Source organism: Apostichopus japonicus, chromosome 3 (genome assembly GCF_037975245.1).
Source record: "Apostichopus japonicus isolate 1M-3 chromosome 3, ASM3797524v1, whole genome shotgun sequence".
In the NCBI taxonomy this organism is placed as follows: Eukaryota; Metazoa; Echinodermata; class Holothuroidea; order Aspidochirotida; family Stichopodidae; genus Apostichopus; species Apostichopus japonicus.
Genome location: NC_092563.1, coordinates 27,744,753 through 27,766,465, shown reverse-complemented (window position 1 = coordinate 27,766,465; position 21,713 = coordinate 27,744,753). Strand labels below are relative to the sequence as shown.

The window sequence follows — 21,713 nt, the reverse complement described above, 5'->3', positions numbered from 1 at the left end:
AATTCTGAGTGCAAAGATGCAGAGGAGTGGAGATGGGTGAGTGAGGGGCGATGTCAGGTGACTCCAGATGAAGCTTCTTGAAAGATTTAAATTTACTTAGGTAATCAAATGTGAGATATGCAACATAACAAGTGGAGATGTATACAATGACCAATACTTTATTTTCTCAAACCCACTCATTTCCTAACCCACCATATGTCAGAAAATGTATACTTTACAATGTGTGTGTATCAATTATCAAGAATAGGGCTGCAGTGTTACGTAGCCTTTTTATCAGTGAAGAACGTACTGGATACTAAAATTATAGAAATTTTCTAAATGATGTAACAAAATGCCAAGAAAGCTGGTACAAGAAAAGATCATTTTTATCTAGTCCATAGATACAAACCTTCAGTTAATAGCAGGCTCAGTGATAGGGTTAGTCTTGAGTGTGATTTTGTGCACTGCATATGTACAATCCTTTACAATTATGCATATCAGAAAGTCATGGTAGTTCTATGTTACGATGACATTTGACCCATGCTCTTAGCTGTGACCATGTACAAAGAAATTTCAATTCATTCATGTATACTACACATATAAAGTTATTCATTTAATAACTTCAAAGTATCGCAGATGGTGAACAATTATGTTAATATATATATGAAATGACGTTACCAGCTGTTTTGAAATCATGTTGGATAAATGGATCACCAAACCAGTTGATTATATCTCAATGTGTAGAGGGATGTGCATGCTTGTAATTAAAATCCAGCTGCTTTTAATTCCTCTAATGATAATGATATCTATATGTGCTAATTGAGGAATTTTGTAGAAATTTTGAGAAACTTAAGAGCAGAAATCAGGATAATCCCAGTGTTCACAGGGTGTTAGGATGACTGGACAACATTTTAAGACTACAGAGCAAAAGTCGGACTAATCCAAAAATGTCTACAGACGCTATAAACACATGAGCACTACATATTCCTTTGAAAAGTGACTTGAAATGACGACTGCACAAGGACCTTCCCGTTTCCAATGAATGTCACAAATTGAGGCTGAAGAAATTTACAGTTCAGTTTAATTAAGAACTACCAAAGCATATCTTTGCCTTACGCTTAACTTTGTATGACAATATGTACTGCTTTTTCTTCCCCATTTACTTCTGTTATGTCACTACTCTAGAGACCTTTTTTATTTTTATTTTTCAATTTTTTTTGTCGTCGTAACCAATCAATAATAAAGATTCCATTGAACTGTCTTTAATGTTTCCTTTCCAGATTAACTCTGTGCACATTTCATATTATAACATTAATTTTTTGCATCCTTAAACATTCCATATGTTACAGGATTCCTTTTTACATAACATATACCGCTTGGAACCATATACACCAACCGCCCTCCCTTTGAATTCATCCGCTGTGCACTCATGCCACTACTACACATTACTGCAGACATATAGCTCTTGATGTAGACCTGTGTTATAACAGTCTGTAAATTAAACAGGCCATTTGTCTATAGATCCCATGACAGCCCTCTATTGATGACACAGATAAGCTTCCAATTTCTTTTGATTTCGTTTTTTCCACCTATTCAATTCTGTTGCTTTAATAGTTAAGACATTGAGACCTATAAATGCAGGTTAACAGTCAACCCACCCCATTCAATGTCCCTCAACCAAATCATCTCTATGAGGTAATACATCTACTTAACTATTTGCATGTCAATGGTGGTTCGGAGGTGAGCTGGTGAGTTATCAATAGAGCTACAGCCAAGCAAAACTGGGTTTTTAAGAAGACCAGGGGTAATTCATGGGACCAAGTGATTATTGTGCAAAGATTGTTTGCTCATCAATAGGGCTTATTTGCATAAACTGGCAAACATAATTACTTTCAGGGCAACCAAAAGGAATTCAATGAAAAGACAGTTGAAGTTTTGTCCAGATTATTGACTAACTTTGTAAAGTGCATTTTAGGTAGACTGGCAATGAATACAAGGGAAAACAATAGAGTGTGTGATACAAGGAGCCTGAGCAAGGATACATATAGGTAACACCTAATGGTTTTTAACACCAGGCACTGACACAAGGAAGAAAATTAGACACTTTACAAGAAAGATGAATACACAGTGAATTAACATGTAGCAAATAGCTATACTACTAATACCACAGAAAAAAAAAACCTTTGGATGGTATGAGGGATGATTGTGGGAATAATATGGAAAGATCAGGGATGACTGGCTATTTTAGGGGTGGGGGTGGGGGTGGGGGTGAGGGTGGGGAGGGTATAGATGAAAGTGGATTTTCTTAGAATTATAAGGCAACTTTATAAACAACCTTTACCTATAACTGTTTACTCAAATTATTTCAAATGAAGAGCTCTTTTCATTTAACAATTCTGTATGAACACTCATACATCAGCTGGATTCCATATCTCTACTCTCTACTGTAACTATCAATGAATGACAGTAATGGCACTGTTTTGTATACTAAATCCCCCACCTATAGGATATATCACTGTTTGTTTCTCTCTATGTACAATAACACATATAGTATGTATAAAGGTTGTTTTTACCACACATGATCTAAATACTCCATTCATTCAAAGTGTTTCTTCTCTTGATAATGCAATCACCTAAAACACATTGAAATTCACTATAAGAAGAAGACTTGTAAAGAATCATAATAAAATCTGAAATTACCAATAAATGCAACATGTATACTTAAGGCAATTGGTTCAAATTCCAATGCTTTATAACATAAATTGAGACAAATCATGGCTGATGTGATTTCTGTATTTCTGCTTCCCTTTTGTGTTGATATATGTATGTATATATATTGAACATGGTATATGAAATGTATATGGTATATATATATATATATGGTATACATATATATGGTATATGTATATATGTACATATCTTTATATATATATATATATATATATGTATATATCTATATGTTTATATCTATATATATATATATGTATGTTTATGTATATATATATATATATCTATATGTATGTATATATATAGATACATATATAGATATATATATATATCTATAGATATATATATATATATAATTATATATACATGTATAGTTATACATATATATAAATATATATAGTTATATATAGGCAAAGTGGGGCTGGTATGTATATCATGGTGCATTCATTGTTATATTATGTATGTTACATATTGAGTGATCTGTTGGTCATGTCTAAGCAGTACAGCTGGACAAAACGGCCATTGTGTAATTTGCAAAGAATTACAATTTTAAATGTAAACAAACATCAGTGGTCTGTGTAGTCTCTTTATGACATTTATATTGATCATGTTGATGTATAGGAGGCCAGACAAGCAATCCCTTCCATACCATTAAAAGATATCAATGTAACTATATGTAAATAGGTGTATCCTCTTTCATGCATTTGTGGGACAAACTAAAATTCATGCAAAACTGTAATGGGGTTGATGCATCAAGAACATAATAACATTAGCAACAGTAACATAAAAAACAACAATAACATCAACAACAGTTACACTTTCTTAGGCTCCAACCATTGTATTCTGTGTGATCATAAAATTTCCATTGTATGGGTTACAAAATAGATCTTTGAACTATTATTTCCTTCTGTGTTTATTATGCTTATATCTTTTTCTGCAAGGACTCATTTTCAATTTTATTATTGATTTAAAGGGGTAGTGATAGGGAGGTACAATGTTGCATCCCATTATAAGAATATACTATACAATGAGAAACAAAGGACTCCTTTTTAGGCTAGGTACTGCACATTTACAGATTTTCAAAGGATTGTTTTCAATCCTACAAATTTCCAACAATTTCTCCAGAAAAGAAACTTTTACATTACCACGTTAACATCGCGTACCCTAACAGCCATTTATAAACAAAGTTTCAAGTCCACTTCCATTGACCTTTGACCCCAATATGGTTTGCAAAGCTACCCATGCGCTAAATGGGTAGAACTCAGATAGCCAATCCCTAGACCTCTTTACTTCAAGTCCACGTTTAGCAGTAAAGTTGTGTCAAATTTGCAGGTAACGTCTTTCCCTTCTCATTCACAAAACTAAACTAGGCCTTCTCTCCTTCGTCATCTTACGACTACAATGCTTTCATAGAGCCAAATTTATACCCCAAAACTTGAAAGAAAACCCTCAGAGGCCTTGCTGTTGGATTTAAGCACTCTCCTTGCGAGATTCATTCACTCCGCCTTTAGAGAGGCTCCTCGTTCAAAGTAACCGCATTCTCAAATTCGGAGTGAGACGACACACTAAAAATGGACTAAACCTACCATAAATTGAAACAGTCTGGCTTAGTAATCGAATGCTGAAAAAGGGGATGAAATAGGGAGCAGATATTTCTCCAAGGTTACGATAAGGTGGACATTTTCTTTATATATAAAGACTAAAATGAACTGACGATTCTGCACTAACATACCGAGTGCTATTTTGACAAAATATGTCGAGGGGAAGAGCAAAAAATATTTAAACATCTAAAATGAGAATCTAAACCTTTAATGATTGTGTAAAACATTAGCTGATTAAGGCCAAATAAATATAGCTAAAGAAAGTCAAGACACACAAAGCACATACCAGTAAATAAGATACAAAAAAAAAACAGTAATATTTCAAGGTTGAAAGTTATTGAAAAACTTACGCAAAAAACGCATGTAACTGAAACTCACTCACCTTCCCCAAACATTGCCGCCAATGAGTCGTAAATTTCACCTTCCAAAAAAAAAAATGTCTACGAATTTCAGACAATATTTTGGCAACTAGTTTTGATCAGCCTCTCCGCTAATCAGACGGGCGAATTTTTTTCTCTTTTTTTTATTTCTCTGCACCCCCAAAAAACGTTACGAGAGAGCCATTTCTGCTTCCCCTTCGCTATTTGCTATCGCCACCGTGCACCTCAACCAGGCAACACCTACTTTGTGAATTACCAAACACATTCAACAAATGATCAACTAATTATGAAGAGCAGCAAAGCTAACATGCTGAGTAGAGTAGGCCTGACTATACTGAATCATTACTTTTTACTCACATTACTCCTATCCTACTACTACTACTTCTTCTACTACTACTACTGTATGACGCAGGACACCCCTACTTGGGCCCCAACAAATCCATTTGGCTAGCTATGATTACACAGTCCTCATTCACTCACAATGATGATATATACATACACATGCATGCAATATCTCTCTCTCTCTCTCTCTCTATATATATATCTATATATATGCATGTACCGCTATGATGAGCAGTACCACACTTCCCAACTGTTAATGAAATCTCCAAACCACTACTATCTCAAATATGATTTGCACAGGTTTCCGTTTGTCTTCGGCAGGCCTCGTACTACACTGGACTGACCAGCGGACAGACCTGCCAGACAGGATTGTTAAGGTGATTCAAGGGCAATTCTTTTTATAGCCTGCTGCTGCTGCCATCAGGCCATGGTCAAGGTAGATTTATGAAGTGATAAGGTGGACATTGCCGTCTGGGTCAATACCCTTACACACTTGTTGAGTTCACTCAATGGACAATCGAGGCAGACAAAATATTAGATAGGGAAGTTTTGTAAGATGAAAAGTGGGGGAGAAATAAAAAATTGTTTGGCCTACCTGTCTAGTTATGGTGGTGGTTGTTCTAGCCAATGATTCAGTTAAATGAATGGTGGTATATAGCATCAGTACTATAGCATCAGGTATGAAGTGGGGTAGGGCAGTGTCACACTGTGTCTCATTATTTTTTCCTGTTCACAGTTACTTCTCTAAGAAGCTAAGCTCTCTATTGTTCAGCTCCGCTTAACTATCCAATGAAAAGGGGTTTTTAAGACTTGTTTCTATTAAGCAGTGCCAAAGCTGCAGAATGAGTGGAGTGTTGCAATTGTCTCCAGCAATTCCCAATCTCCGTCAAGATAATGAGCTATGGGTACAGATAAAAGAAGGGCTTTCCTTACATGGCTGATTTTTTTTTTTAAACTTTCCTTTTATTTTACTCTGGGGTTGAATCTTGTTATAATGGATGACTATTCAAATCAGTTGGGTATTTTAAGAAGGGATTATAAAAGACAAAAGGGAGTCTCTTTGAGTTGGAGACTAACTACTTGTGCAGGGCAGAGGAAAGTAAATACAATGGAGGAGAGTAATCGTGTTGACAATTTAGGCTTCGGATGAGGAGGATTCTGGATGAATAGAACCAAGATGGATTCTGAAGGATGAAGCAAGGTTTCTTCGGGTGGGCTTATCTGCATATAAAACACATTCCTTCACTCAAAGTAAATTAGGTTTGGAGTGGTTATGTCATCAAGGCAGCTTGGACAACCGAGAAAGGAAAGTAATGAGGCATTAAGAGTAAACAGTCTAAGATGAGGAGGGTGACTGTATGACACTGAGAAAAGCACTAGAGAGTTGTGAACAGGGGAGGATTATGACATTTAACAATTAGGCTTGTTCGTTAATTTGAAATTACCAAAAGTGCAAATGAGACTGGGAGGGGGGTGATGATATTATAACTGAATTGATCTCTAGGGATGTGTATTCCAAAAACCGAATTTGAAAAGCCAGTTTTAGAAGGCAAGAATGTGTATTTAATTCATGTGATATCACATATTTAATGTGTGTGCTCATGTGATTATCAATCATAGTGGTATTATACCATGCACGGTATGAACCAAAATATTAATTCAGTTCCTTCTAATGAAGAATGGCTCACTCAGAGTCTACGAAAGTAAGATACAACTGGTCTGAGTGATCGGTTCGTAATTTTCTTTTTCATAGAGTGAGCTTCTTTTTTTCAACTTGTGAGAAAGTGCATCACACCCCCCACCCTCACAAACACCCCACTCCCACCAAATATCATCTATTTGTACAATGTAAAAGTATTATCAATATTGTTTTTGTGGCATTTTCGTTATTCAACTTATGCTATTAATGAATTTATTAACGAATATGAATTAATGAATATTTTAACACATCATTTTGATCATACATGTAAAGATTGGCATGACCAATAAGAATCCAACCAAAGTTACTTCAAATTGATCACACAAGAAAGAGAAAAGTTATCACTGTATGTAGGAATTTGGGGAGAGGAGAGAGAGAAGTGGATAAGTAGATGAAACCTTAACTTTTGAAATGGACTACCATTAATTACAGAACTCAAAGATCCTTCAAATTATTACTAAAAGATTCCAATTATTACATTTGTATCACTTGCTTGTCTTTACTTTCTGTACAGTCTTATCTGAAATCACTGAACAGCTGGCCGTACATTATGTCCTATGTAAGGTCAATTTTACATTTTGATTTAACTTACTCTCAGCGTCCATTTCTATTGAAGCTATTGAAATTGTCAGTTTGTACCATTAAGTGAACTTGAAGCAAACAGGTGTGATGTCATAGTTGCCTACAAACTAAATAATACTTTGATATACATCTCACTCTGTTATTTTGACCTTGGATTGACTAGCTGGAATCTAACTTTACCTTAAGGAAGATATGAAGATTAACAATATTGAACCAATCACTTGGAAGAAACTTGGAAGCCAATTAAAAAAAACACCCAAAAAATTGTCAATGTGCATCTATGACATCATTCCTACTTGCTTCAAGTTCATATTTCATATCAACAGAGCAAATCAATTTTTTTTTTTTTTTTTTTTGGCTATTTCAAAAACAGTACACTGGGACTGCATGAATACAAATTTCATCAGGATGCTTAAAAGATGCATCTCTTCCATCAGTCACAAAAAAAGTCACCCTTGGACTATCCTTTGAAGAAACATGAATGGGAAACTGCTATCCTCCTCTCATTATCCCCCTACCCCCCCACCCATCCTCAATGATCGCATATTTCAGAGTGGTTTTTAAGACATTTTACTAACACCATGAAGCTATACAAACAAATAATCAAATTGTTACTTTGTAGTCCAACATCTGAAATTTGGGACTATAACTTGACAACTGTGTTAAACTACAAGATTAAGTTATCTATTGTACACATTTATGTATCCATAATCTAAAGGAACATAAATTTATGATTCTAAGGGGTACATACTTTGTAACTTAGTTACCTCCTCCTGCCATTCTCTCTCCTCTTCCTACCCCCCCCCCCCCCACATCTTAGCCCCCTGATTCCAGCCCCATATCCCCTACCACATAAGCCTTTCCTCACAAATGACTGCTGTGGACAGGTCCTTTATAAGCTGTGCGTATTGTCTTTATACCATACTGACCTTCTATAATACTCATATTTACACTTAGACAAAATACGATACATACAAATCCAAGTTTTCACTGGCCTATATAGAGTTCTTGATCACAAATATAGCCATCTCGTAATTAAAATGAGCAACTACATATTGAAAATACTTGCAGCAGTGTATTACCAGCCGGACCGACCGACCGACCGCGCTGTATTGATGACAACGGTCAGGCAGTGCGTCTAATGTTTCAACTCTCTGAGGGTAATTCCAATTAGGATTGGTGAATACAACCACAAATAATAACAGTACTACTCAATAAAGCTTCATCTCTGGACATAAGCTATCTGGTTTGTATTTTGCCTCTCATTTCTCACACCAATTACAATTCTGTTGTTTTTCCTTCATTTCCCCCGTTTTCTCGGTCAGTATTTTTGTGATGCATTCAGGCCTTGACCCAAACGGTGATGATCTTTTTTTTTCTCCTTATTTCTTTCTTCTCTTTCGTTTTTTAATACGATAGTAGCTGAAATAGAGACTGTTCCCTCCTCATTCGAGGACTGAGTACTCCCCATCCGAGCAACAACTTTCTGTAACTCCAGAAAATTTATTGATCTGACAAATGGAATTGGAAAGGTTGCTAATGGGCTCCTGCTAATTGCTCAGGGTGAGAGTAACGAGGTAAACCGAACATGCCTTTGATATCAGATGACGAACCCACTTTGAACTAGAATCAATAGCAGAATTCTCATGACACAGTTTTGGCCAAATGTTGATTTATGCCCACGTGCAATCATCATTTTTCATTTTCTTTAAAAGGCTCAGAGATAATGAGGGGGTACAAATGTTAAACGAGGAGTCTTAACAAAAAGACAGAAACAACTCCTTTCAGTAGTTTTCTTTCTGGAGAGATTGATGTTTAAAATCTAAGAATCCTGACAAGAAATTTCACCCAAAAACTCTTTTCATTCTTTTTAGAGAAACTGAAGCAAAATATACAAATTTCATTGATCGTTCAATCTTAGAAATCGTTGATTGAAACTATGTCAGGTCAATAGTAAATTGACCATCGATCAATAAGTTGAGATATGAGAGGGCCTTATTCCCAGTTCGGAGTCAAAATAAATATTATCTTCAAATCAATCATACGGAGGGTCCAATTCCACTTTGACTCAAAACCCTTTAACTGAAATTAATCTTGGACAAGTCTCCATAGATACCAAGAGTTTGTAAAGCCACAACTAAGACAAATGAGCTGGACATCTTTGGAGAGTGCGGGTGGGGGGGGGGGGAGGTGGGGCAAGGGAGGGGGGAGAACTTGTTGAACACTTTTACTTGTCTTTGATCCTGGAGATTAATGTACCTGAATTTCGGACACGGAGGGAAATGCTATGTCTGCCAAAGCCTGCCACCATATGAGTTCCAAGAAATATTCTAGCTCCCTAAATAATGACTGTCTGGGTACTCATCGGTTCTCTTCTGGTTGCACACCAGAGACTCCAAATTGGAACAAAAGCCTTCCTAACTAAATGAGAAACTAAGATTAATATTCCATTCTCTGTTATAACTCAATAGCACAGATAAAAACAAACCCTTACCTCCATAAATAGAGAAATTTAAGTTTGTACAATTCAAGAACTCAATTTTCAATGTGATGGAACTTTAAAGGGGGAAATTCTGAATGAAACATCAATTTTTATTTCTTCCCTCCTTTCTCATCCCTCCCCCTCCTCCACCCCTTTCCCCCACCCCTTTCCACCATCCCTTTTCCCTCTAACAGTATGATAGTACCACCACACATAGCTAAACATGTTTACTCTGAGGGTCACTGCTGGTCTCACCCTCAGAACTATTTCCACTCTTAAGTCAAATATTTCCGATATAGTTTTCTCTCCAGTCTCTTGTTTTTGTTCCCTTAAACAACGTTACTCAAATCCCTGCAGTCTTTACACATTCCATAGGAGCACCCAACCCTTCCATATTTATTTTCTGTTTTGAAGATGGAGTTTGGATTTTTATAGTTTCTGTAAATTTTGTGCAGAGAATTAATTTAAAGTGCTGCTTGACTTGTCGTATTGACAGGCTCCCCTAAACATTGAATATGATGGACCGAAGAGCCTTAAGTCATGTCTGCGGAGTTAGCCTTAAAGTTATATCTCAAAGACAATTCCAACTAAGAGTCTAAGACAGACACAGCTTCAATGTAGTACGACAAAACAGAACATTACCAGCTGAACTATACTCCGATACATGAGAGAAGACACCGAGTCTTCGAGAAGGGAAGGGGAGGGGGAAGGAGTAGGCATAGGAGGAGGGATAGGATGAGGGATAAACATTCCATATAGGTATGTACAATATATACTTGAATTTTATCAGCAGAGTCCACAGGTCAGCATTCAATGCCAGTGCTAACTGAGAGAATAATTTCACTGGAAAGGGAGGGAGAAAGAGCATGGCAGAGGGGGGTGGGGGGGGGAAGGCATGTGGGAGGATGAAAAACAAACAGCTGGTTAAAGAGAAAGGGACATGACGAGATTTCATTGCATCTTATAAATAGACTCTTCTTCACATGGAGAAATAAACAATACTAATCAAGGGACGGAGTAGGTCTACATACATCTTATAGCAGTAACAAAGCTGTATCGAATACTTTACTGCTAGCATCCCCAATGCAGCGTAGTTAAGGTTAATGGGACTAGAAAACCATTAACACTTTTGCCCTCCTTATCTGCTTGCGTATAAATTCAAACATGCCATCAATCAACTAAATCAGTCGATCAAAGAGGCAGACAAACAACTTACTCGTTCTGTCAATCGTTCAATCAACTGATCAATAAATCCATCAATAGACAACTTTTCCCACTTTTGAGGTTTCATAGTTTCATGCAGTGTTAATACTGGACGACTCAAAAAAAGCAAACACCACGAATTTGGCCGAGTAATTAAAGTAGCACTTCCAATTCAGATCCAAGAACTAAAAATTACCAAACGAGTCTTAAAACTAAGAGGTGGCATGTACAATGTACACAAACTCATCATACAATATGTTATGTATACCGGTGAGTATGTTGTCTTAATTAATCTAATTTATTCAAAATACAAATTTCCACGGATGGATAAAAATCATCCGCATTACACTCATTTAGATGAAATCGAATCATTCCTGCTATGATCTCTGTTTTCTTGTTAGCGCAAAAAGTCACTGTGACAATATGATCCTAATGTCACCATGGCGATTAATTATCTTCACAGCCCTTCATATCGGTGGAAGGCACCGCAGTGTTTGCTTGTCGACAGAAAAATTTCATAAACTTAACCCAGATTCCCTTAACTTGGTAAATCACTTCAAATTAACAACATTGCGAATCTCTCGCTGAATTCTTGAAAGACCTAAAGAATCTATGACTGTTTTGTTCATAAAGCAACAAACTGGTTCGCTAATAAAACAGAAACAAACAAAAACCAAAAAAACACGGAAACCAAATGTTTTCTATGGACATTTAAACAACCCAGTTAAAAAAAATTAGCCAAATAGCCATTTCGATTTTCATGTTGGAAAAACAATTCCAACGAGAAGACAAAATAGAAAGAAAGAGCTGATTCACAATGAAATTAGGGTAAAATAAGAAAACGAGGAAAAAATAGAAAAACAACCATCAACGGTATTTAACTAAACTGTTGTTTCAGAGGTAATTTTGCAAAAGCTAAAAAATCAATTTAATTTAAAAAAATTTCCTCCATCAAGCAATCACAATATGGTGACCTACATTGCATTAACATCGGGTAATTATATTTAACTCGCTACAAAAATATGTTGTCACAAAGCATGTTAAATCTTTCTTTACATCTATCAATTTTTTTTTTAAAAATCAGAAATAGTTTTCACACTCCACTTGAGTTTAATAAGACTTGTACAAAGGTTTTACTTCAGACAAGATTTGGAAAGGTAAAATTGGCACCTTTCAAAACCAATTTTGTTTATTAAAACATACAATATTTCATTTGCATATGTCAATAAATAGCTGTGAGGATTCTATGCCAATGCTTGTTTCATTGCTCACCTGAAAGTAGACCGCTTTACAACCAAGAAAAGCTAACAACGTGATCTGCAGCAGCAGTGCAGCGTCTAAGGATATAGATGGCGCTCTTTCAAAATTGAGCAAACGGCATAAACTAAAATATGAAAACAGAGATCAGGCCAGCCAAGGTGAGAATGGTTCGTAAGTACTGTGAGTCTGTGACATGAAGCTACTTACCATTAAAAACTTCCTAGTTGCAAGGTGAATATTTTAATGATTGATATATTCTATACCACAAGTTATCACTGTAATGCACTGAGGGTGACGAGGGTGAGCCATCTTCTTTAAATGTTTTCAGGCAGCTTAAACAAGACCAGACCCTGTGGGATTCTGCTATCCACCCCCCAAGAAAAAGGGGGGTTCAAATGATATTCAGTGAAGTACACTTTAGGCACACTCTACTTCCAATACCAAGTGAACGTTGCATGACATCCTTAAGATATGCAGAGGGGATTATTTCTTCTTCAGACTCCCTTACATGACCCCCCCCCCCCCCCCTTTGTCCAGTATAATTCCCTGACATTTGGAAATGGGAGGAAAGGCACAGCAAATTGAGAGTTCAGCATTTGGAGGCCTGCCAAATGGTGTGTAAAGGGGAAATTCCCCCTGCAGCCTTGTGGTTTCTATCATTTCTGGCTTCAAAACTGCAAACATTTGGAGGCAGCTATAGGCTAGAAGTAAATAATAAGTCAGACTTCAGCTGAGGGCACCAACACTTTCTTTTTGGGGGAGAGGGGGGTGGGGCATTTTATGAAGTGGTTAGTGGATGTTTCTCTACCAAACAGTCCTCAATCAATTTTATTACTAAAGCTTATGATTCCACAGTAAGGAACACCTTCATTCAACTTGGCTATACATTAAATATGTGTAATTAGGTGGTCATAACATTCAGTTTGTTTCTTCCTCAGTAGAGAAGATATATTGCCTCTTTAAGGAAAGTGGAACGGAGGGACAGAGGGAGGATGGAAGAGGGGTGGGAAAAGGGAAGATAGGGGTGGAGGGATGGGAATAGAGGTATTGGAATAAGAAGGATGAATGAACAACAACTACAGGAATCATATGTGGCAATGAACACTTTGTTAACCATTTAGGGGATCTTTGTTTACCACCTGCTACAGCATTTACTTTTCTTTGGTGGGGTGGGACTGAGATGGGAAGAGAAACTTCTTTCAAAAGATGCATTGTTAACACACATGCATTAGTTACTACTTCAGCATAACTAACATTACCTGTGGGAGAGGTGGGGGGAGGAGGCAATACATGAATGAACAACTTAAACTTGGAGCTTCATTTCACTTTTCAGATTTTTGATATAAAGATGTCACACATCTATCGATAGTATACATGTTCACAACTAAGGTGAAGGAAATATATATATATATATATATATATATATATATATATCAGTTAGAGGGCCTGACGTTTTGATCCCAGCAGGAGCTCCTTCACAGGGCCCGAAGTTTCAATCCTGGCCAAATGTTCTTCAGAGTGAGCCTCTGAAGCAGACCCTACTAGGATCAAACGTCTGCCCCTCTAAACGTAACATATTCACCTACCTACACAGGCCTAATAGCAGTAGATAAGCAGTTGGTTAATAGGTTTTTCTCTCTTCAGCAGTTTAAGGCAATTCCAACAATTTTGTAGCTATGTGTATACAGTGGTAAAGCAGGGTAGTAATAGAAAGCAGGGTTACCTAATGGACCTAATTTGTATATTCGACTCAGGAGGTATTTTGATCAGGGGTATGACTTACTGAATGTAAGCTGTTCTTCTGAACATTATTTCTATTTTACCACTGCACTGTAAAGCCACCACCTTACAACTAGATCTAATGGAAAGTAAGCCTAACTTGTTGAGAGTGCATGAGACTCGCATTGTACCCTCCTCGCACAATATGTAGAGTATACATCATACCTAGTACAAGATATATACAATATATTGATCTATGTAAAGGTCTACAGAAAATACCAACACAAATTTCCTACCTAAAAGATAACTTGAATAGTCAAGTTGTCTTTGTAACAGAGATTTTACAGCTTGGGGAAAAGTCTTTTGCATTCAATGCAAACTCCTATTACAGATGTTAGAAGGAACCAATCTGGTTTCAATTACCTGTTACTTACAACAACTAATAGATCACCACATACACCGCACACTCCTTTCCCTTGTACTTTTTGATAAAGACTGTTAAACAGCCCCATCTCTCCCTTCTATGTTAGACCATACATACCGTATATATAAACGCTTCTTCAGTAACAGTAGCTGTGACTCCTCAAACTGTGCATTCCATACATTGAAAGAAATTTCACAAGCAAGGCCAAACAAGAGTACATTGAACACACTGCTCAAAGAACATGAAAGAAATGAATATGAAATCAAAATATTATCTTGCCAAGTGGTCATCCAGATGTGGCCGCATATATAGTTTGCTGATAAAGTGTCACTTTTGCTTTGAAAAATGCTATCCCAATGTCCGTCTGATTTTCATGTCCAGTTCTTTGCTCCCAGAAAAAAGCGTTCATCCATCAATTATATCCGTTTTTATGATATGATCTGCTATCATGATGCCCACTCATGTTCATTGCCATACACCTGCCTAGGAATCCAACCACTTGAGAGAAAGGTGCAAGCTTTTTATTTTCTTCTTGCATGCCCATTAACAAACTCATTCTGTATGCAAATTGGAAATCTAATCAAGCATACTAGCTAAGTGCGTAAGAGGCTGGGCGTTGATTAATATAAGCAATTTGTACTTTAGCTGCTGTACAGGAAAGCTTTTGCGATATTGCTCAGACCCTCAGATAAACGTTCAAACTTAATTAAAGTGATGCAGTAATTCTTCGCCGAAATGGAAATTGCAAATTTTGTGCTCATTGCAATGCCAGATTTGAGAAAGGAATGGGTGTAAGTTCACTGGACATGCAATGTATCTGAAAATAGTAGAGTTTGTATTAAAAACGATCCAGGTGCACAAATAGTGCAACTCTACTCTGCAGCGTGCACAGGGATATATAGGACGAGCAAGCTTATGCACTGTGCAAGCAAAATATTTCAAATGTTCTTGTTTACAAATGCCACAGAAGTTGGGGGCTGGTTAGCGAGAGTCATTTATAAGTTTACGAAAACACTGGCAAGATATTCTAGAGTATGTGTGAGAGTGAATATCACTGATACACATGGAACATGATTAAAATGTCTTTTTGGTCATGATCAGTATAAAATCACACCTATGAGAAAATGAAAATATTAAGATACAAAATCCAACAGCTTTTGACATACCAGTTGTAAGAATATGAAATATAGGACCCTAACCTAGCGAAGGCTATCCATAGGAGGAAATTCAAGTATACAAAAGCTTACAATATGAGGCTACATTCCTTCCAACTGTAAACTGCTAAATTAGTGAGTAGTATGTGCATGTAATCATACCGGTTCTTTACTAATGTTTTCTCCTAAACTCCTCCCTATTCGCCCTTCGTTCCCCTCCTACCCCTACCCCTTCCTCTGATACTCTTAATATTCCTATATTCCAGTCTGTAATGAATTAACTGACTACCCATCATATTCTCTCGAGATTTCTGCACATTGTGCTTAATCCAAACTATACTAATATATGCCTACACAACTATTATGATAGAATCTTTGTTTGCATCCTGGGGTTGAAAAAAATTGAACCAGACAGTCAGTTGGCTTTGTGTTTTCTTGCCATACAATTTGCTCATAACTTAACATAACTATGTGACTAATGTAGAGCAAGTGAGTTCAATTTGTTCAGCTCTTATCTTCTAGCACTCCCTTGTGGGGCATCAACCATTTAATTCACTGGTAAGGATTTTACAGCATTATTTTTCCAAAACGTTTCAATATTCAGAAAGAACAGTCCGTCCTATGTAAAATATAGACACGTAGATGTATTAATAAAAGGACATTTTCTTTTACCAATTTTGAGCTGGCCAATCAGCTCTCCCACCAACCATCTCTATACTAATTGTTATTAATGAATGAGAGTTCTACATGACATTGTTTATACACTGTGAAAAAATTTCACTCAACTTACTGCCAAAGCAAACGTCATCTAGTATAAATCACAGAGAAAATGGGCACTTTTGAGACCATTTGAGATAACCTATTGACCCCTTGAGCCAATTTTACCCATCCCCCACCATTTGACATAACCTATTGAACCCTGGAAGCTCAGAGGGTGAAAACTGATAAGGGACTACTTGCTTGTTTAAAGCAAAACTATCAACTCTATGAAGCAGATTTAATTTCCTGGATGACTGTATGTTTTGTTGAAGACCTATAGAGCCCCTTCACGACACTAAACTGAACTGAATTTGATCAAACTATGTTCACCAAAGAAAATCATAGCAATCGAAAATTCATAATTGTTGTAGCTTTAATTTTAGAGTTATCATGTTTAAAAGTTTTCAGACTTTCACACGTGTTGACACCATTTGACCTTAGGCCTCTACCAGTTTTGATAGGGTTCTTTAACTCACCAAGTTGGATCCATATACTAAGTATGAAGTTCAAGAAAGATGTACTTCTTAAGTTATCGTGTTTACAAGATTTTCAGTTTTAATGAAATGCTGACCGAAAATAACCTTTGACCTCCACCCATCTCAAAAGGGTTCTTGCACTCACCAAGCTGGATCTGCATATCATGTATGAAGTTGTTGACCCCAAATGACCATTGAACCTCACAAAAAAAAACTATAGGATTCTTGTACTCTATATGACAGATCCATATACCAAGTATGAAGTTAATCCACCATCAACTATTTGAGTCATGGTGTTTACAAGCAAGAATCACATACACACACACACCACCACCATTGCATAGTCTCCTTCTGCCTCTGGCCAGGAATCAAAACTTTTCAAATTTCATACAGACCTTTGATTTCAATAACTTCATTTCATAAATCTACTATTGAAAATAAACATGAGCTTATATCCCCCTAAGGCTCACTTTAATGTTGTGGATCCCATCTGAGATTTATTTTTCACTCCTTTCATTTCCAAACATTTTGTTGTTTGAAAAATCTCTCAAAATCAAAAGATAATTGCAGCATTAAAGCTACACTAACAAGAACACCACAAACAATTAAAAATGGTTTGTGTATAACAAATAGTATCCCGATAGTGCATAGATCCATAAAATATATATTTCCACAGACTTCCTACGATCTTTAAAATTCCTCTGACGTTCTTCAAAAGAGGTTTAAGTCAATTAAAATCATGAGCAATGCATGAAGGATATGAGACTGTTTACAAAGATGAATTAACCTGTTCCCAAACTTTCACCATTTTATGAAAGTCCTTAGATCATTATGAGATCTTCTTCTTCCTTTTTCAAGTCTTCCCCAAAGGCACATCACGGAGATAAATTTTAAACAACTTGTTGGTTGTAAACTTGATAAAGTCATCATACACTCAATCAGCCATACGATAGTCTAATGATTATGTAAGCAAGATATTTGACACGAATCTAGTTCTGCAGCTTAATGAGCGAATATCTTTTAACAAATCTACTTAAGCTCTCATGAATATGTCACTCCATTTTTATTATATACATTTTGCAAAATCCCTTTTGATGCCAACAATCTTTGCTTTGTGATCAAGAAACTTCAGAGAATAATTTATATATATCGGCTGGTTTATTAAAGTGTTAAAAAGTTAAAATTTAGGGAACAAGGACAAATTTTTTATTGCCATTGATATATTCTTGTTTATGAGTAATGTTTTCATAAGGTAACCCATCTTTACAAGTAGTAGTGACACACTTCTATCATAATCTGATCGGTACTAGAAAGGCAAATCGGGCTAGGGGAATCTGCATTGAGATGTGAGGATCAAATCAGGTTACAAACGACAATAAATACCTCAAGAATCTCTAATATCTCTTGCACCATGTTTTTGACTCTTAATTAGTTATGACTTGATTTGGAGGTTTTCTGCTTCAGTTTTGGAGAGAAAAAAAAGAGAGAAATTTGGTCATGAGATTAAAATCAACAAGGGTGGACAGTTTATCCAGTTTCAGATACTTGATGGGACTTGGCATCAAAATCAGCGGGAAAAAAACCCAATCGGAACCGCTACTTACCGATAATTAGAAAACAAATGTTTTTCAGTAAAACAAATGCCTTTCAAAAAGTGGGACTAAAACTGAGCTCCCTACCTCACCACCTGCTTACCCAATGGAGTTTTTTCAAGGCAACAAGGTAATCTCTTAATATAAACAAGTAGGGAATCCATTAAGCTGCTGATCTCATCCTGAGATTTGGTTACTTTGATGACATCACCCTAGAGGCACATTGTCATACACCCCCACCAAGTTTAAAGTACAGATGGTGCCTGGTTTGGGTGTGCAAAACACCTTTAGAACTGTAGTCGTCATTGACCTCATGACCTTTCATATTTTGTACATCAACTGATGTACTCTAAACATTGAAAGACTTTCCTTCCCACATGGGTATGACACTTTCTCAGTTTTAATAGCTTCTACTGGCCACATAAACCCTCTAGAATTTTACACTGATGCTATGTTGTAAACTTTCAGAGTAATAATGCATATCCTTCCTATACAAGGTTTCAGGATTTTGGAAATTTTTTAAGTTTGGTGTGAGCATAATGACGAAAGTGCTGTTCTTGATCTGGAACAAGTCTTCAGCCATACATGTGAAGAAACATTAAATCAGTGACATTCCCCGATGAAATAATACGTTTCTTATCTGTTTGGGGAAGTTGTCCATGACAGTTATCTCTACGTCACATATCAATAATGGTGCCTGGGTTTGTGCCTCCATAATTGACCAAGTGGCCTTTGACGTTTCACATAAATTCATGCACTGTAAACTTTCCATCTGATTATCCTATTTACAGGGTTTGGGCCATGTTTTCATTTGGGTTCACACATAATGGCCAAAATGTTTTTTTTTTTGGGGGGGGGGGAGGGGGAGGGATGAGTTACTTACTCTTAGAAAACTGAGGCACTACACTCCATGCCCTACAGGTAGCCACAGAGGTTGCAGTCAATTGGCCTTACTGTTTGAGAGTTCAGGATTAGAAAGAGCTTGTGACACACTTTTTCATCACATCAACACACACTGACACACAAACGGACATGTTTTGTCACCCGATCCAAAATTGAACCCCCCCCCCTTCCCAACAACTATTCCTATATCACCATGATGGATCTCCTAGTACCCCTACTTTTTTCACACCATTCATTTCCATGCTGCCCCCCCCTCCCATTGCTATGGAAACCAAACACCTGGATCTCTAACAGGCTACAACAGTCTGGCACTGACTGCAGTATCTCATGCTCATGTAGATCACCTATATCTAAGGATGTGCTGATAAAATGATATGTATGCCATCAACTAATACAATCTGGAGCTCTTATCAAATCTGACTAAATTTACAGCATTTACCTAGGCAATAACTCTGAAACAATAGCAACTCATGTCAATTATCCATTTCAATACGAACACCCAAGTTTATCTTATATGTTACAGTTGGGAGGAGTATAGCCTGATTAAGGGCAGAGTTCACATTGCACAGGCCATAAGAATAACAATTCCATATATATCAAGCTATGAAACAATCTATGCAAATACTTGAGGTTTGTTGTTCTTTTATAATGCTAGCGTTGACTTGAACACACGTAATAACAAGAGCCCAAGGGCACTGTGGTTCCTTGCTTGGGGTATATGACAATACACATATTATCAAGCAAGATTGGGCTCAAATAGTCCAAGTAATTGTGGTCCTACATGTACGCATAAAGTAACCAACACTATAGCCAACACTTTTGTGATCACAAAATGTGATCGGATTTTTGATCAAAAGGCACTTTTGAGATCTAAATATGGCGTCGAAAATGTAAGAAGTATAAGGTCACCTACAAGCGGGTCAACAGATATGATAACATTGGTGACCACAGATGACATGACCTTTAAGCTTGAAAATGTTCCACCACCCCATTCACAACTTGTCCCAAATTATCAACCGTGTCACACCTTGGTATTGGGATTTAATTGCATTAAATGTCTAAAAATATGTATACATAACTTCACACACAAAGGTCACCCGTAGGTCAACCAATTGACATTTTTGATCGGTGAGACCTAAACGGAGCATCAAAACTGTAAAAATTCAAACATGTTTTCTTTGCCCATTTTCTCCCCCCAAAATACTAGTTTTTTAACATTAGCTGACCTTTGGTGACCTTGGATCACATGACCGCTAAGTTTGAAAATATTCCCCTATACCATTCGCAACTTGTCCAAAAAAATCAACCTTGTCACACCTTGGCACTGGGAGTTATTGCATGAAATGTCTGAAAATTAACTTTGACCTCCTATAACTTCACACACAAAGCTCATCCAGGGGTCAACCTATTGACATTTATGATCAGAAGGTACCTTTAACATCTGAAAATAGCATCGAAACTGTATAAATCCCCAAAACACGAAAAGGTCACCAGAGGTCAAATTGAGGTCAAGGGTCACCCACATGTGGGTGGACAATTGAATTACGTAGAAGCAACTCCCAACCCTAACTGACAATTCGTTCTCAAGTTATCGCAAAAATACTAGTTTTTTATCATTAATTGACCTTTGGTGACCTTGGATCACATGACCGTTAAGTTTGAAAATATTACCCTATACCATTTGCAACTACTCAAAAAATATCAACCGTGTCACACCTTGGAACTGGGAGTTATTGCATTAAATGTCTGAAAATTAACTTTGACCTCATATAACTTCGCACACAAAGGTCACACGGGGGTCAACCCATTGACATTTATGATCAGAAGGTACCTTTAACATCTGAAAATAGCATCGAAACTGTAAAAATCCACAAAACACAAAAAGGTCACCAGAGGTCAAATTGAGGTCAAGGGTCACCCAGATGCGGGTCGACAATTGGATTACATTGAAGCAACTCCCAACCCTAACGGACAATTTGTTCTCAAGTTATCGCAAAAATACTAGTTTTTTATCATTAATTGACCTTTCGTGACCTCGGATCACATGACCGTTAAGTTTGAAAATATTCCCCTATACCATTTGCAACTTGTCCCAAAATATCAACCGTGCAATACCTTGGCACTGGGAGTTATTACACTAAATGTCTGAAAATTAACTTTGACCTCATATAACTTAACACACAAAGGTCACCTTGGGTCAACTTATTGACATTTTTGATCGATGAGACCTAAATAGAGAATCAAACTATACAAATTCAAACATTTTTTTCTTTGCCCATTTTCTACCCCCAAAATACTAGTTTTTTAACATTAATTGACCTTTGGTGACCTCGGATCACATGACCGTTAAGTTTGAAAATATTCCCCTATACCAATTGCAACTTGTCCAAAAATATCAAGCACGTCACACCTTGGAACTGGGAGTTGTTGC

At 36.8% G+C, this 21,713-nt stretch overlaps 1 protein-coding gene and 1 long non-coding RNA gene across 7 annotated transcripts in view; one reads left to right on the top strand and one right to left on the bottom strand.

Annotated features, from left to right (window-relative positions):
* Positions 1-21,713, bottom strand: part of LOC139965699 (zinc finger homeobox protein 3-like) — a 205,032-nt gene that overhangs the window by 117,918 nt on the left and 65,401 nt on the right. Inside the window, exon 1 of one of the 6 annotated variants that reach the window (XM_071968333.1) lies at positions 14,678-15,455. The exons of 2 other annotated variants lie outside the window; for them this stretch is intronic. The gene's annotated coding sequence lies outside the window, so the exon portion shown is untranslated. Of the gene's footprint in view, positions 1-4,689; positions 5,538-5,624; positions 5,703-14,515; positions 14,538-14,677; positions 15,456-21,713 lie in introns of those variants that run through there. 3 more of the 6 variants (XM_071968332.1, XM_071968331.1, XM_071968330.1) reach the window with 3 other exon arrangements.
* Positions 1-21,713, top strand: part of LOC139965715 (uncharacterized) — an 88,882-nt gene that overhangs the window by 6,431 nt on the left and 60,738 nt on the right. The gene's annotated exons all lie outside the window — the stretch shown is intronic.